This window comes from Mastomys coucha, unplaced genomic scaffold, assembly GCF_008632895.1.
Source record: "Mastomys coucha isolate ucsf_1 unplaced genomic scaffold, UCSF_Mcou_1 pScaffold14, whole genome shotgun sequence".
NCBI lineage: Eukaryota > Metazoa > Chordata > Mammalia > Rodentia > Muridae > Mastomys > Mastomys coucha.
This window is the reverse complement of record NW_022196896.1, coordinates 116135604-116151715: the sequence shown is the minus strand read 5'-3', so window position 1 is coordinate 116151715 and position 16112 is coordinate 116135604.

Sequence of the window (16112 nt, the reverse complement as noted above, 5' to 3'; positions counted from 1 at the left end):
AACTGTGTACTTGGGAAGAAGAATTAGGAGGAGAAGGAGGAGGAGAAGGAGATGGAGACAGATGGAGGAGGAGGACGAGGAGGAGGAGGAGGAGGAGGAGGAGGAAGAGGAGGAGGAGGAGGAAGAGGAGGAGATAACTTAAATAGAAAATGAGCCTAAATACTCTTTCCTTAAACATGTACTCATAGCCCTCACTTAGGAGGAAGAGGAGGAGGAGGAGGAAGAGGAGGAGGAGGAGGAAGAGGAGGAAACTTAACTAGAAAATGAGCCCAAATACTATTTCCTTAAACATGTTCTCAGGGCCCTGGCTTTTAATGTTAACAAATAGTGCCTTCATATATTTAAAATGCCCCTGTACTAAAACCTGCCAGTTGGGGCTTAGAGGAAGTCCCATCTGTAGAGGAGACAGCCATAGCAAGGTTTGTGATGAGGCAGGGGATCACTGAGGCCTGTGCGGGCTGCCCACACCTTACTCTTAACGATGTTATACAAATACATTTCCCCAGTGGATCTTGGCTCCAAGGGTTCAAGTTTGGAAGACTAAAGTCACAGGAACTTTTTCTCTGCAAGTGGAAAATGAATGTTTGGTGTAGGTCTTGAGTAAAGTAAGAGCAAAGAAAACTCTTAAGCCAATGTAAGATTCTGGTTTTCATGTGAAGTTCCCAGGGAGCGTCTTGAAGTTTACATTTTTGGAATGGTTGCTGAAGACTCGGAGTCTCTGTGTAGGAATGGGTGTCTGCACTTCTGCTTTCAACATTTAAGAGGCAGGTCCAGAAGACCCTCCTTGGAAGAACAGATCTTCAAGGTAAAATGTGGACTGTAGGCTTTGATCTTTCTAAACCCACTTTATTTAGGGTTCTTGAACTTCAACCTTCCTTCTAGTCCACGGACCAGAGGTAGGGGACTAAGAAGATTAACAAGAAAAGGGGAGCGTGGACCAGGTTAGAAGTAGTTCCTTGGAGCAATTCTGTGTTTTACTGTCAAGATACCAGTAGTCCAGTCCAATAGCAAACCCCAAACATGAGTCAGAAGAGGTGGCACTAGCCAGCAGAAATTGCAAGGCTTGGCCAGTTCAGTACAATTCAGCAGAAGCAGCCAGAATTAGCCGGAATACCATGAGTTCTTTGGCAACAGTTATCTCTACAAAGTGAGGACCAGTGAAGCAATGCATGATTAGTGGAGCCCAGTGGAGGCCAGAGGAGCCAAGCGAGACAGCTCCATGCAAGAGCATCCTCTCACTGTAGGGTTCAATTTATCATCTTTCTAAACATCACCTACACTCTCAGGTGTCTGTTTTCCACAATATATCACATGTTCTCTCTCAAGACAGCTTCCTGAAAAATATCATGTGCTCTCTCAGAAGACAGCCTCAAGGAAAATATCACATGACACAACTGAGATTTTAGAGAAACCAGAAACTTCCACTTCAATGGACACTTTACTGTTTGTTTACTTAAATGAGATCTGGCTCCAATTAGTCCTGAGCACTGCTCTCTTGTATGATCATGCATGCACACATACATGCGTGCACACATGCAAACACACATGCATACCACACACAGGTGCATGCATGCATGTGCGCGAACACATACGCGCGCGCGCACACACACACACACACACACACACGGAGCCAAGGGATGCAGGTTTAACTTGTCTCTGTATGATGACAGTGGGTCCAGTGGGCATCTGTTACCTGGCATCTGGTTCATCTCATCCACACGCCAGCTGAGCCATTGAGCTTGTCTTTTATATTTAAGGATCGTGTGTCTCCATCCCACTGGAGCAAAGCTTACTTACCCACTTCTGTTCTCATTTTTCCTTTGTGATGTAGCTTATACCTTTAATTCCTTATCATATTTTTCAAGTGCAGGAGATAGAGGCAGGGCTTCATATCCATCAGGCTGACACCACCAGTGTGAGCCGAAGCCCCATGCCATTTAATCATTCTTGAACCACTTTCTTTGTATATGAACTTCTAGAAGTGGGGAAGTGAGAGTTACAAATGTGGTTGTCTTGGCACAGCAATATTTGGAAGGTCTGTATGAGGAGACAGTCCTGCACCAGAACACTGCTCACAGCTTTGTCCCCTGAAAACTGCACACACATCTGTGTTCCCTGCACATAGCACACACATTGGTGTCACCCAGGTACTGCATACATCTCTTTCTCCAACACACTGCACACACAACTCTGCCCCCCACTGCACACTTCACACACAGCTGTCCCCCTACATACTGTTCACACAGCTGTCCCCTGCACACTGCACACAGCTATGTCCACCAACACACAGCACACACAGTTCTATCCCCGACACACTGTACACAGCTCTGTCCCCTGCAAATGCTCATTCCTGCCTGTTAGTCACTTTTCCCTAACTCCAGTAATAACAGATGTTGCTATTTAAATGATTTGTCTCATTTAAGCTGAGAAAATTCGCATATGCTTTGGGGTTAGTTCTTTTGGTCTGATCTTATTCTACATTCTGTTTGTGTTACTTTTATCATATTTCATGTTCCTTTGAGTCTGGCCTCATTTGTATGTTTTTGTTCTCAGCCTTGACTCCTGGAGTCTTTTCAGATATGCATGAGTACTGTCAAAGGGCACCATCGGGGACAGTCATTGCTGTGGCCACATTCGTGTAAATATTTTGCCTTGCATGTTATCTCTACATTAGAGTCTAAGTCATTTCACTTTAATTGAGAGTTAAAAGAAAACATTGACACAGACTAACCATTTGTTTTGTCTCCTTACATTTTGGAAAAACAATTATATTATTTATCATTTTGTCAAAGGCAAGCTGTCTTGTTTCAATTTTCTCTACAATACATTTATAGATTAGGCAGCTTCTTTGTTTAGGGATTGTTTTAGAAAGTGTGGCTGTGAATTATGGTTTCCTCAAATTTCAACCAGCCTATACCGGCCTTATTTATGTCCAACCTTTTTTCCTCCTTTTGTAGAGATGTGTTAATAACACATTTTGCTGGGTCCACTCTGCCATGTGTAGCCTACACACTTGTCTTTCTTTCTCTGTGACCCACTAGACATTTTATTGCTATGTAGAGAACATTGTTCTTTTCTGGAAAAGCTAAGGTTTTATTTATTTTCTTCTCTTTGTAGAATTTAAAAAGATACCCACAAAGGGAAGACTGGGGACTTTATGAACTGTAAAAAACAAGGCAATTAGAAATACAGAGGTGGATGCTCGCAGCCAACCATTGGACTAAGCGCAGGGTCCCCAATAGAGGAGTTAGAGAAAGGACTTGAAGGAGTTGAAGGGGTTTGCAACCCATAGCAAGAACAACAATATCAACCAACCAGACCCCCTAGAGCTCCCAGGGACTAAGCCATCAACAAAGGAGTACACACGGCTCCAGCTGCATATATAGCAGAGGATGGCGTTGTTGTCATGCATCAATGGGAGGAGAGGTCCTTGGTCCTATGAAGGCTCGATAGATGCCCCAATATAGGGGAATCAAGGGCAGGGAGGTGGGTTTGGGTGGGTGGAGGAACACCCTCATAGAAGCAGAGGGACAAAGAATGGGATGGGGGTTTCCGAGAGGGTGCGAAACTGGGAAAGGGGATAACATTTGAAATGTAAATAAAAAAATCCAATAAAAAAGAAAAAAAGAAAACAAGGCAAAATTCATGAATATAAAATATGCCTACTGTCCCTGAGCAGGAGGGGGAGAGTAAGGAGCCTGGGGCCTTCAGCCTTCAAGGCACCCTTGGTACCCAGCTTCCAGCGCAGGAGACACCAAAGGACAGCAAGGTGCCTTCGCTAACCTTGGAACGTCAGTGTGCAGGTCTGCACATCCAAACCCACTTTCTTCCTTTCAATAGCAGGTTCCCATGTATTCTTCTGTAGCTAGGACTTGCTTGGGTTTGTGTGTGTGTGTGTGTATATATGTGTGTGTGTGTGTGTGTGTGTGTGTGTATTTCTGTGCGTGTTTATGTCTATATGTCTGTGTGTCTCTGTACTTTTTTTGGTGTCTGTGTGTGTCTGTGTGTCTGTGTGTTTTTGAGTATGTGTATCTGTATGTGTGTGTATGTCTCTGTATCTTGTGTGTCTGTGTCTCTGTGTATGTTTGTGTTTGTATGTCTATGTATTTGTATGTGTGTGTCTATCTCTGTGTGTGTATGTCTCTGCATGTTTGTCTGTGTGTCTCTGTGTCGAAGCTGTGGACAACAAGCAGGAATTGGTTCTCTCCTTCTATGATGTGGGTCCTGGGGTGGAACTCAAGTCTTCAGGCCCTGTAGCAGGCACTTTTACCTGGGGAGACATTTCACCAGCCCTGAGTTTATTTCTATGTATATTTTCTCTGTGGTTTTTACATATCATTTTAACATCCTTCCTTAATTTTCTGTGTCCCCCAAAGGAGAATTGATATTGACATGCTGAATCCACTCTGTCCTTTCAAATGCTCTTACAGAGCATGTCCATTATTTGCTTTATAATTTGGTTTAATATCCAGTTGTAGGGGTTGGTCTGATGTGGCTATGTATTCAAACGCTAAATTCTGGTCCCCAATATCTGGTCCCCAGATGAGGAGATCCTCACATACACCATGTGACGCTATGTAACCTTGCTCTCCAAGTTAATTAGTCAATAAAAGGATAAAGCTTGTGATTGGGCAGTGGATAGAAGTAGGCGGGTTTACCTGGCTGGGGGTTGTAAGGTAGAGACATGTAAGATAGAGACAAAGAAAGGAAGAAAGGAGACCAAGGGAGGAGGAGGTGCCACGAGAGGAGATGGACCACGAGCACATGGCCAGGAGAGGCGTCAAGTAACGAGAGACATAATGGCTGGCATGGAAGTTAGAACAGCTCCCAAACCTGCCCAGTCTATGCTGACGGCTTGTAAATAAAATGCCTGGCTTGTGTGTATTTGATGCTGCCTAGCTAGAATTTTTAATTCATTTACATCCAGTGGTACTAACAGAGCTAATTTTCCTAGCAAACGGTAGCTCACCATCCCCCTTCCTCCTCCTCCTCCTCCTCCATGTTTTCCCATCATGTGTCTCCAGTGGCCAACACCCAAAGCCTCCTCCACTGTGACAGCAGGCTCCTGGCCCTGGCTGGAAGTTTAGCAATGACCTCACACTCCATGTTCCCTTAGACTTGCTTTCCTTTTCATTAAAAAACAACCATTTCTTTAAAATCACGTCCCTGCGTGTTTGCTAGTGTGAGGTATTTCTTCCCAGAGGCACATGTCAGTATAAAATCATGAAGCATACACCAAGCACTTACTGTTATTTTATGAGTGGAAATTCTTACAGTAGCCAAAGCCTTGCCTTGGATTCCAATTCCATCCCAAGCCATAGTTGAGCAAGGCTGCCTTATGAGCCCCGATACATGTACCAGTTGCTCGTGCAAATGTCTTATTTTTAATGAGAATAATTCATCTGCAAGGATGAATAAGATTCTGGTATCTGACATCAGTATGTGTCCCCTAGGATGTTTGAAATTCTCAACATCTGGGTACGATAAGCAATAATAAGGTCTAAAGATGCTCTCACTGCTCAGCGTCCTTTTCGTAACCTCTCTGAAGGTGTTTTAAAAAGAATCCAAAAGGCAACAGTAAAGCTTCAGAACCATGTGTGTCCTTGGCTCCTATGTCCTGAGTGTTATCTTGAATGGTGAAATGGGGACACACCCGTGCGAGATGGAATTCCTGGCTGAGAGAGACATTGACCACAGCCTAGCGGGAACAGCCAATGCATTGTATGGATGGTACTCATCCTGCCTCCAGAAGCTGTGACTTGGTGCCACAGCTCAAAGAGGCATCATAGACTGGGATCTCAGGAGGAGCAAGGTCCAAAAGGACTCATCAGAATAGCACAAACAAGTCCCTGGTTTGACTGACATTTTTTTTTTCCTTGACATTTTTTAATTCTCAACATTCGGGTTTTTGTACAGCTTTCAAATGTACTCAATAGTGAGCAGGCTTCCACCAGTCCAGGCCCAAGACACGATCATAATTTACTTGGCAAACTGACCAAAAACAAAGCCACATTTCTGCAGAAGGTGCCGAGTGGCTCTCCTTGCTCTTCCTTAACTTGTGGGGTGGCTCTGTACACGTGTGCAGTGGAAAGAGCAAGGGTTGCAGATGGGGTGTTGTGGACACCTCCACTTCCTCTGCCGAGCCTGTGCCATGCTCGCCCCTCAGCCAAATCCTGCTTCCTTCCTCAGAGACACCAGAAAGCTGTCCAGGGAAGTCATTCCACAGATGTGAGCAAGACTTTTTCAAAGCTCTCTAAATGAAAAAAGCATAATATTACATTCAAATATCTGTCTTGAAAACATAACATATACATTGTACTTCAGACAGTTCCACTGCACAAACCCACGATGTGCTTGAGTTTCCATGACTGAGGAAGATTCACAGGGAATAAAAAGTAGAGATGTTTGCTTCTATCCTTTAAGGATGTTCAAGGCACAAAATGCTCCTAATTTAAAATTAGCTGATAGTATGAGATATTGTCTGTGACTAAAACTACAAAGAGCATGAGTTTCTGTGTCCAAGGAAACATATAAGGATGGCCCTTCTAGATCAAAGGTCTTTGCTCAGCTTTGGGTTAATGTGAGTGTTTCCTGGTAGATGAGTACAGGGCACATTCCCCACACAGGTTAGGGAACAGACACAGTGGAAACAGGGGTCATGAACCTTTGGGTATTGATTGTACCCTTAGGAGGTCTCTGTGGAGGTGGAGGAGGTGGGGGAGATCACAGCACGATTCCCAAGACCCAATGAAGCATTTGGGCACTATTGAAGTTTTGTCTTTCACTGTCTATTGCAATGTAATTGGAGTACAGGACCCCAAGACCTGGAGTCTGCACATAGCCTCTGTAACCCTGCCCACAAATGAATTCTGGCTGGTGAATAAAAATGCCGACAGCCAATAGCTGGGCAGAAGGGACATAGGTGGGGTTGAGGTTTCCTGGGCTTGGGGATTGGGGTGAGGGGTAGAGAAGGACCACGAGGGGGAAAAGGTGCAAGAGAGGAGGAAGGAGAAGCAGCCACGGGTTAAGAGTCAGGAGAACGTGGCCCTGAGGGCTGTCCAATTGGAGCTAAGAGCATCTGGGATGAACCATAGGAAGTAATACCTTGGGTTATCAATAGGAAAACAGATTCTAATAGCATGGAGGATAGATATCTATCCAGTTCTTGTGTTGCTTAAGGCTTATTGCAACTATAAAGGCTGTGAGTGTGTCTTTCATCTGGAAACTCAAGAACCAAAGGTGGAGTAGAAACCCCGGGCCTGGAGTTGTGAACCCCTTAGGACATGTTATCTGGGGACATAATTAGCAAGTGGTCAAGGGCCCTTATTAGGGCCTATTCCTTCTGAGGTGGGGTGTAAAGCTGGTCCTGCTGCCAGCAAGGTGCTGGCAGCTTGTTCCTGCAGCTCTTGTACACTAGCCCTTGGCCTGCGTACCTGCTGGATGCTGAGAAGGTGTTTATTTCATAACCTCCTGTCTCTGTGACCCCCCCGCTAAAGAGTCTGTAAAAGGTTTGGGGACTAACAGTCTTCCCTTAGACAGCCAGAAGGCCTCCTGGGTTCAAGATGGAGTCTGTGTGAATGTACATACACCCTCCTAGCTGTAGCCGTCTGAAATCACACTTTACTGTGTGAGACCTGAGGGCAAGGGCACTCATCGAAGAAAGAAACTATGTAAGACAAAAAAAAAACATGCTTTCTAGCTTTTATTTATTTGCATGTGTCTGTGTGTGTGTGAGTGTGTATGTGTTATCGTGAGTGTGTGTGTGTGCGTGTGTGTGTGTGTGTGAGAGAGAGACGGGGGGGATGTGCGTCCACTTTGTCTTTTGAGATTGTGCCCTTACTGGCCTGGAGCTCACCAAGTGGGCGAGACTGGATTGCCATTGAGCCCCAGGGATGTGCCTGCTTCACCTTCCCAGCACTGAGACTGTGACTGTGGGCATGGACCACCACTGTCTATGTTAGGGTTTTATTACTGTGAATAGACATCATGACCAAGGCAACACTTATAGGCCCCTTCAGTTGGGGCTGGCTTACAGGTCCAGAGGTTCAGTCCATTATCATCAAGGCAGGAATCATGACAACATCCAGGCAGGCATCCTGCAGGAGGAGCTGAGAGCTCCTTATTCTGGAGGAAGATGGAAGAAGACTGGCTTCCAGGCAGCTAGGATGAGGGTCTTAAAGCCCACATCCACAGTGACACGCTTCCTCCAAAAAGGTCACACTTATTCCAAGGCCATACCTAATAGTTCCACTCCCTGGGCCGAGTCTATTCAAACCACACCTGGACTTTTTACTTGGCTTCTGGAGACTGAACTCAGGTCCATGTGCATGTGAGCCTTGCTCGTGGGCTATCTCAATGCTCCCCTGCTTTTGAAACTGAAGCAGTTAACATGAGATTCTCTTCTGAGTGCTAATTCAGTCTTATAATCAAAAGGCCAGACCTGAATGACTCCATGTTGGACATCACACGATGAAATACAGAGCAAGACACACCATTGTAAAGGTGTCAGAAGTCCAGTGACACAAGAAGCCAGCAGGCACAAACCAACAAAACAGGCCTTTGCTGCAAGAAACTCCAGTCTGGGCTATCCTGTGGCAGCAGGAAGCAGGCCATTCTGGTCCTCAGCATCTTCCAAGTTACATCCTTCCTGGAGACACATAATGTTTTTAGGACTAGAAGGGCCCCTTTTCCCTATAAGCAGTGATGATCTCCAGAGAACTGAGCAAAGATTAAGATGTGTGAGGCAGCGATAGGGAAACGGGAATGAAATAAACTCCATCTTAAGTAAACATGAGTAACACTGAAAACTCAATGCGTGACTAAGAAGACCCTGAAGAGAAAATGTCAAGCACCTGTGGGGCAAATCTCTCCCAGGCCCCACCCCCACCCCCACCCTCCACCTTCCACCCTCCACCCTCCACCCCACCTCCCACTTCAAGGAGATTTTGGGAAGGAGGTGGAGCTAAAGAAAATGTGCTAACATGCTCTGTTGTTTTTCCATTCTGTGTGCTGGAGTGCACATGTGTGTCGGGGGTCGGGGGCAGCTCTTAGGAATGTTGCTGATGGGCATGTGAACAGTGATTAGTCAAACTTAAGCCATACCCACCGCCAAAATGACAGAGGGGCAGGGAGGGGCGGTGGAGGGCAGCACCCTAGCCAAGGAAGGGGACTAAGCCAGAAACACTAGGGAAATGTAAACAGAAATCACAAGCTGAGACGGAATGAAGACTCCCAATATTCAGTTCATACAATGAAATAAATGTTAAGTACTTCTATTAAAAGACGAAACCTCGGGCTGTATAAAAGCAAGCACGAACTTGTGTCTCCTTCCAAAGTATTTAAAATGTGGGCACGGTCTTGGCAAAGGAGTTTACTGGAGGAAGCAAGCATGTGCTCTCTCTCACTCCCTGCAGGACTAGAAACGGGCCTGAAAGAAGGAATCCAGCCATCTTGTTCCTTCAGCTCCAGTCCTCTGAAAGCCTGCTGGCTGAGGCTTCCCTGGGGGGTACATAGCTGGGAAGGGCACACTGCCTTGACTCTTGGGTAGGTGACATTCTCAGGAGGTGGTTCAAAGGTTCACCTATGAATGGAAAGAACCAAGGACTTACACCAGTCCTTTCAAACAAAGACATCAGCTTTTTATGATCTGAGCACCCATTTGTGCCTATAACTTTACACAGGACACATCGGATTAAATCCCCATCACGTGACCATATCCTTTAAATGCAACCCATTTTGTTTGCAGGTTTTTGTTTTGTTTTGTTTTGTTTTGTTTTGTTTTAATGCAGTGTTTCAGGCAGCCCAGACTGGCTTTGAACTCACTACACAATCAAGCCTGACCCTGAAACTTCTGACCCTTCTGCATGCATGTTGGACCAGAGCCTGTGAATGTGATTGGGGGAGGGGCGTGGAGCTCGAGGCCTACTGCATGCCATCCAAGCACACTGACAATGGAGTCTCACCTCAGCTCACATTTCGTTTTCCACATGGCTTTTTCCAGGGTGGGCATCTTCCCAGTGTGCTATAGAACTGAAGAAAAATTATTCTGTATCCTTCAGCGGCCACCTGTCACCAACAGCTCCTCAGGCAGGGGTCGGGATTCGGGGTGAGCCATTTTCACATCCCAGGTAGTGATGGGCTTGCAAGTAACCAATGCTATGAGTTCATGAGTGCAGTGGCCATGTCCAGTCCTGAGGAAATATGTCACAGCTCTCCTCCTTCTCCTCCTCCTCTGGCTCTTAGCTGCTCTCTGCCCCTCTTTCTCTCTGTTCCCCAGCCTTGGGGGAGGCGGAGTGATATATGTCCCATTTAGAGACAAGACACTCAAGACAACTCATTCTTACCACTTGGACCATCTGTGAGTCTCTGCAAAAAAACCATCTTGCCCACTGCAAAAAAATACATCTTTTACCAAAGTTGAGATCACATTAATCTATGGGTAAAAATACAAATAATGAGAATGTGTTTTGACAACATTTTAATTCCATAAAACAACAGTAATATTTTCCTATATGGCCTGTGACCTCTCAGACGTCCAAGCCCAGGACTTTGTATTCAGCTATATCTATCTTGGTTGTGTTGATTTAGGGAGTTTCCTTTTTTTTCTCTTCTCTATACCTCCCTGCCCCCCCCCCGACACACACACACACACACACACACACACACACACACACACACACACACACAGCCTACAGCCTTTTTTTTTTTCATGCATACCCTGCATGAATCCCCATTCATTCTAGGACTCAGTGTTGAAAATAGCTATATATGTGTGTATACGATCTTTATAAAGCTGCATGGTTGTGCTAGGGGACAGTTACACAGCACAGGCTGTGAATGAGAGCTGGCATCATTTAAAGTAACAGGCAGAACACAGCTGATTTCGGAAGAGGTGCTGCAAAACTGTGCAAGCATAGAGCAACTAGGTAGAGGTCAAGTGTGATGCCTGATGATCCCAACCTGTGACCGACAGGAAGGCTGATCACTTGGGCAGAGTCTCCGCTGCTCCAGGCTCTCATCTGTCCCCAACCAGAAGGCAAGAAAGCCAGTGAGCTCCACTGTGGGAGGAGGAGGAGGGAGGGTGAATGCTCTGCTCACCTCTTCTACAGGGAGGATTCAGACCGTGGTAGGGACAACCGGGAAGAAGCCCAAAGGGCCTTCTGGTGTGTTTCTGGTGGCCATCTCTCTCAGACCTTGTTCCTGGAGAATGCTCTCCTGAGTGTTTACTTTGCACACAGTGTAGCATTCTTCCAGGTGCTTGGGCTGATAGAAAGCCTTTAACAGACCTTTCTGACATCCCTTGACTCAATCTTCCCTGTGCAAAATAAACCTTGGGGAGCTTATTCCACTGAGACTCCTGGGCTCCAGTCCAAACCTACTGAATCACAGTCTCCTTTGGTGGTCCCAATGCACTGGAGTTAGGGACTCCTGCAGCCAACCATGCTTTCTATATGTAGGAGGAGGGGATTGGTCTACTTATGACTCACCCATCATTGCATCCCTTAGCCTATTAATCTACCCAACCATTTTCCATTCATTTACCACTCACTTGTCTTTCCTTCCCTTCTTCCCTCTTTCCTTCAATCTTCTATCCCTTTACCCACACATCCATGTACCCATCCATCCACTTATGTATCTACTCCCTCACAAATTCATCTACCCATTCACTCATTAATCTAGGCTTTCATCATCCATTCACACATCTGTCTATCAATCCATCTATCTATTCATCCACACATCTACCTATCCATCCATCCATGTATCCATCCATCCACCCATCCACTCATTTATCTACATTCTCATACATGCACCTATTCATTCATTCATTAATCTAGCCTTTCATCATCATCCATCATCCACACACCTATCCATTCATCCACACATTCATCCATTCATCCATCCATCCATCCATCTATCCATCCACACATCCATCCACCTATCCATCCACACATCCACACATCCATCCATCCATCTGTCCATACATCTATCCATCCACACATCCATCCATTCACCCATCTACTTACTCTCTCACACATGCATCTATCCATTCACTCATTAATCTACCTTTCATCACCATCCATCCATCCACCCATCCATTCATCCACACACCCATCCACCCATCTACCCAGTATCTATCTATCCACTTATCCATTCATTCATTAATCTATCCATATATTCCCCTACCAACCTAGCCACCCATTCATCCATTCACCCAAATACCTACTTACTCATCTGTCTACCCATCCATACCTCTATCCATCTATCTTTCTTACCTCCCTATCTTTGCATTTAGACTCTCAAGCAAACAAGCACTCATTTAGTCATTCAAATGCACGTTGAAGATCACTATGTGTCAGGCTCAGACTAGAAAGTAGGGCTTATTTCTATGGAGGGTGAAACAGATATACCTCCACTGTGCCAAATGTGGCTTGCTGTAAGGGAAGCTGCGTAGTGTGTGGGGAGTAACGTGTTATGGAAGCCGGAGGCAGAGACAAGTGCAGGGAGTGTGAAGAAGCTGCTGGAACTTCAACATCAGCATTCAGGAAAGTTCTGCAGGAAAGTAACATTTGCCTTGAAGATTTATAAAAGCACAGAAGAGCCAGGATGAAGACATCTGCAGCGGAGAAAGTCCCCATGTGAGAAGCCAGCAACAGTGTGGTCATGGGGTGGCTCTTTAAACAGAAAGCCAGCACAGCTGGGCTGGGGCACTAGAGAGAGAGGAGTTGCTGCCTATGATGGGGCCAAGAGCTCTGTTTTTAACTCTGGATGAGATGGGAGGCCTTTGCAAGGATGGCCTATGATCTGACTGGCTTTTACAGGATCACTCTGGTTGTCTGATTAGAGAGACCTTCTAGAAAGAAAGGGAGATGGATTGAGACATCCCAGCCAGGAAGTAACCATAGTACTCCAGATGAAAGTCACTCCCAGGGCTGCCTCTGGAAAGGCTTTCTTACACAGTCCTAGAGGGGGCCAGTGCACAGCCGTGGCTGGAGCAAGGTGGTATCTTGGGCCTGCTGGGTGAGGTATAAGAAACAGTTTAGGTGTAAGGTAGTAGGACTCCGGACCTTTCTTGTAGGTAGCACAGACTTACTGAAAAGGTCCTTTTCACACTGGAAGTTGGGGTCCTTGCCTTCCCCATACAGCGACCTCATTAGAGTAAGTCCAGGCAGAACTTTTGCTTAGATTCTCAGGAACCAGAGACGAGAACAAAACATCTCCCTAGTCTCGAAGCAAGTCCCCACTCCCCCGGGAAGCGAACCCAGTGTAAGGAGACAAGATGCCTATTAATAGCACATCATATTTATGCAATGACATGGTAGAGATTTGTGTGTGTGTGTCTGTGTGTGTGTGTGGGGGGGGTGTTTTCTGAAGGGAAAACCACTTTGTCTTTGATGGATTTTCTGTTTTGCAGACATAATTCATCATGTCCTAGGAAATCAATTTCTCTAAGAGCAAAAATAATCTATGTTTTACCAACTGCAAATACCAGTTTTCTTTAAGATACACTCTCCCTCCCTCGACTCTGCTCCTTGGCGCCAGCAGCAAGCACACTGTCCGCACACTTGGATAACGGTGATTCACTGCGAAAGTGCAGGGCTCCCAAGAGTGGTGGAGACTTAAGACGCTTCTGCTTCGTCCAGAGGATGCTCCTGTTACAGAGGGAACAAGTTAAGTGGCAATATACACAGGGACAAGCGTCCTCTGAGCCTCTGACCAAATAGACATTTCCTGGGTAGCAACGTGGACACATCTGCAAGCAGTCTTCATTCACAGGCAGACATGAATGCAGTAGAGCTGCCTCTGCCTGGGACCATTGAGTCTCCCTGTGCAGTAATTCCAGGAGAGGGAGTCGGGTATCGACACCATCCCTATCTCCTATTTCTACAGCCTTCTTGTTGGAAGGTTTTGCAGTTGAAAAATCCACCTCCCCGTGATTTCCCCTGTTGAGTTGCAGGTCTGCTTTCTGGGATTTAAAATAATCTTCCAAGGATGAAGATGCCTCACAGGCTACTCCTGAGAATCCACTTTTCTCTGTGTACGTGTGCGTGCGTGAACGTGTGTATGTGTGCATGTGTGTGTGCATGTGTGTGTGTATGTCTGCACGTGTGTGGGTGTGTGTGAGTGAGTATAGGCCTGTACATGTGTGTGTGTGAGTGTATGTGTGTGCATGTGCATGTGTGGGGGCACGTGTATGTAGACTCATGTGTGTGCGAGATCTATAGGAGTACTGCTGTCATTCCTTGGGTATCATTCACCTTTAAATCTTTTTTGAGACAGGGTCTCTCGTTGAGCTAGGAGTAGGCTAGGCTGGTTGGTGGGCCTAAAGAATCCATCTGTCTCTGCATCCCAGTATCATGATATAAGCACAGGATATGTCTCTCTCTCTCTCTCTCTCTCTCTCTCTCTCTCTCTCTCTCTCTCTGTGTGTGTGTGTGTGTGTGTGTGTGTGTGTGTGTGTGTGTGTGTGTGTGAATTCTGGGGATTACTCAGGTTATTGTGCTTGCAAGGCAGGCACTTTACAGAGTGAGCCATTTTCCCAGGACTCTCACAATTTGGAGTTCAGGTCTTTGTTGCAGGACCTCCAGCCTGTGAAGTCATTCATCTGTGTTTGCAGTGTCTGCCCTGGGTTTGTGATTGGCACGTAGGTGAGGTATGTCTGCACTTTGCCTCATTCCTGCTGTGGCCTTTCACGTCTAGGGTCATGCTGGGAGAAGCTCTGCCCTTTGCAGATGCCTCAGGAGCTAGCACTTTGGCACTTGGCTCACCTCCCCCTCACTGTCCCCCCATCCCTCCCCAGATCTGCAGACTCTCCTGGAAGACAAAACCCAGAGTCCTGAATCCAGCCTGGCTCTGGAAGAAATCTCAGGAGAGAGTGACTTGATTTTAAAACTTTAGCTATCGTTGTCATTTTTTTTTTTTTTGGCCAGGCCTGATCTTTTTACAAATGTGCTTTTAATTAAGCATCGATTCGCTTATCATTCCTCCCTCCCTCTTTGGTTTTCAGTCTCCAAGCCAACTCTCTCCCTTGGCCTCCTTCAGCATCTTGCATTATTAGCACATGGCTGCTGGAGCTTTGGGGGCACCATGGCGATTGCCTTCTTCTGTACACCATGGCTGCTTCTCCAAAGGTCAGGTTCTGAGGAGGAGAGAGCACATGGATGCCCTGGGTCATGAGGACGGTCTCGCTGCCCTGAACATAGTTTTGAGATGATGAAGGGCTGGAAGGATCCATCCTGGACGGAGTTTGGAATGATGCCTCCTGGGTGCGGAGTGGTCAGCGCACAGGGTCATGCTCTCCGTTCCAAAGGTCGCAGCTGGAGAGGGTTTGGGTCATGGAGAAGAGCTACCATCCCAGAACGAGAACTGAGAACAGATGTCTCATCTCTAGAATTAAAAAGAAACAAACACCCATGGAAACCCAGAGGGAGGTGACAGGCAGTTCAGTTGCGTAATGAGCCACCTGATTGTATGAAAAGTCCTTTCAAAACAACTGCAGAAATGAATGGTGTCGGGTGTGTCCTCACTGCCTTGAGCTGGGTGACATTTCTCTATTGAAAGGAAAGCCTCAGCATATTTTAAGGAGAGCCAGTTTAAACACGCCTGCTTGATAAAATCCCAAGTGCCCTTTCGGAGCCTTCCTTGAACCTGGCTTTTCTGCAGATGGAAGTGTTGAACCTATGGTGGATTATAATGACCCTTACCCCTTTGAGTGCCTGTTGACACCCTGATCACAATCCCATGAGCAAGAGACACAGGCAGGGTTTGGGAATCCAGCTTGAACAAGCCTGTCACTCACCATCATCGCCTCTAGCATGGGGATTTAGAAAAGTTAAGTTCTAAGGCATGTCGGAGAGTTAAATGGAAGCTGTTGTGTTCTGGGACAACTGACTAAAACACATACCCTTGAGCCTGTAGGCAGCCCAGGGGTTCAGAACATACTTGTCAGGTGGACATCGAAGACACATTTCCTTGTAGAAGGCTTGGCTCCTTCTATATTTATTCATTTGTTTATTTATTTAAATGTGTCTATATGTGTGGGTGGGAGGGATATGTGCACACATATGTGTATGAGCATGTATGTGGAAGCCAGAACTCCACCTTGAGTGTTGTTT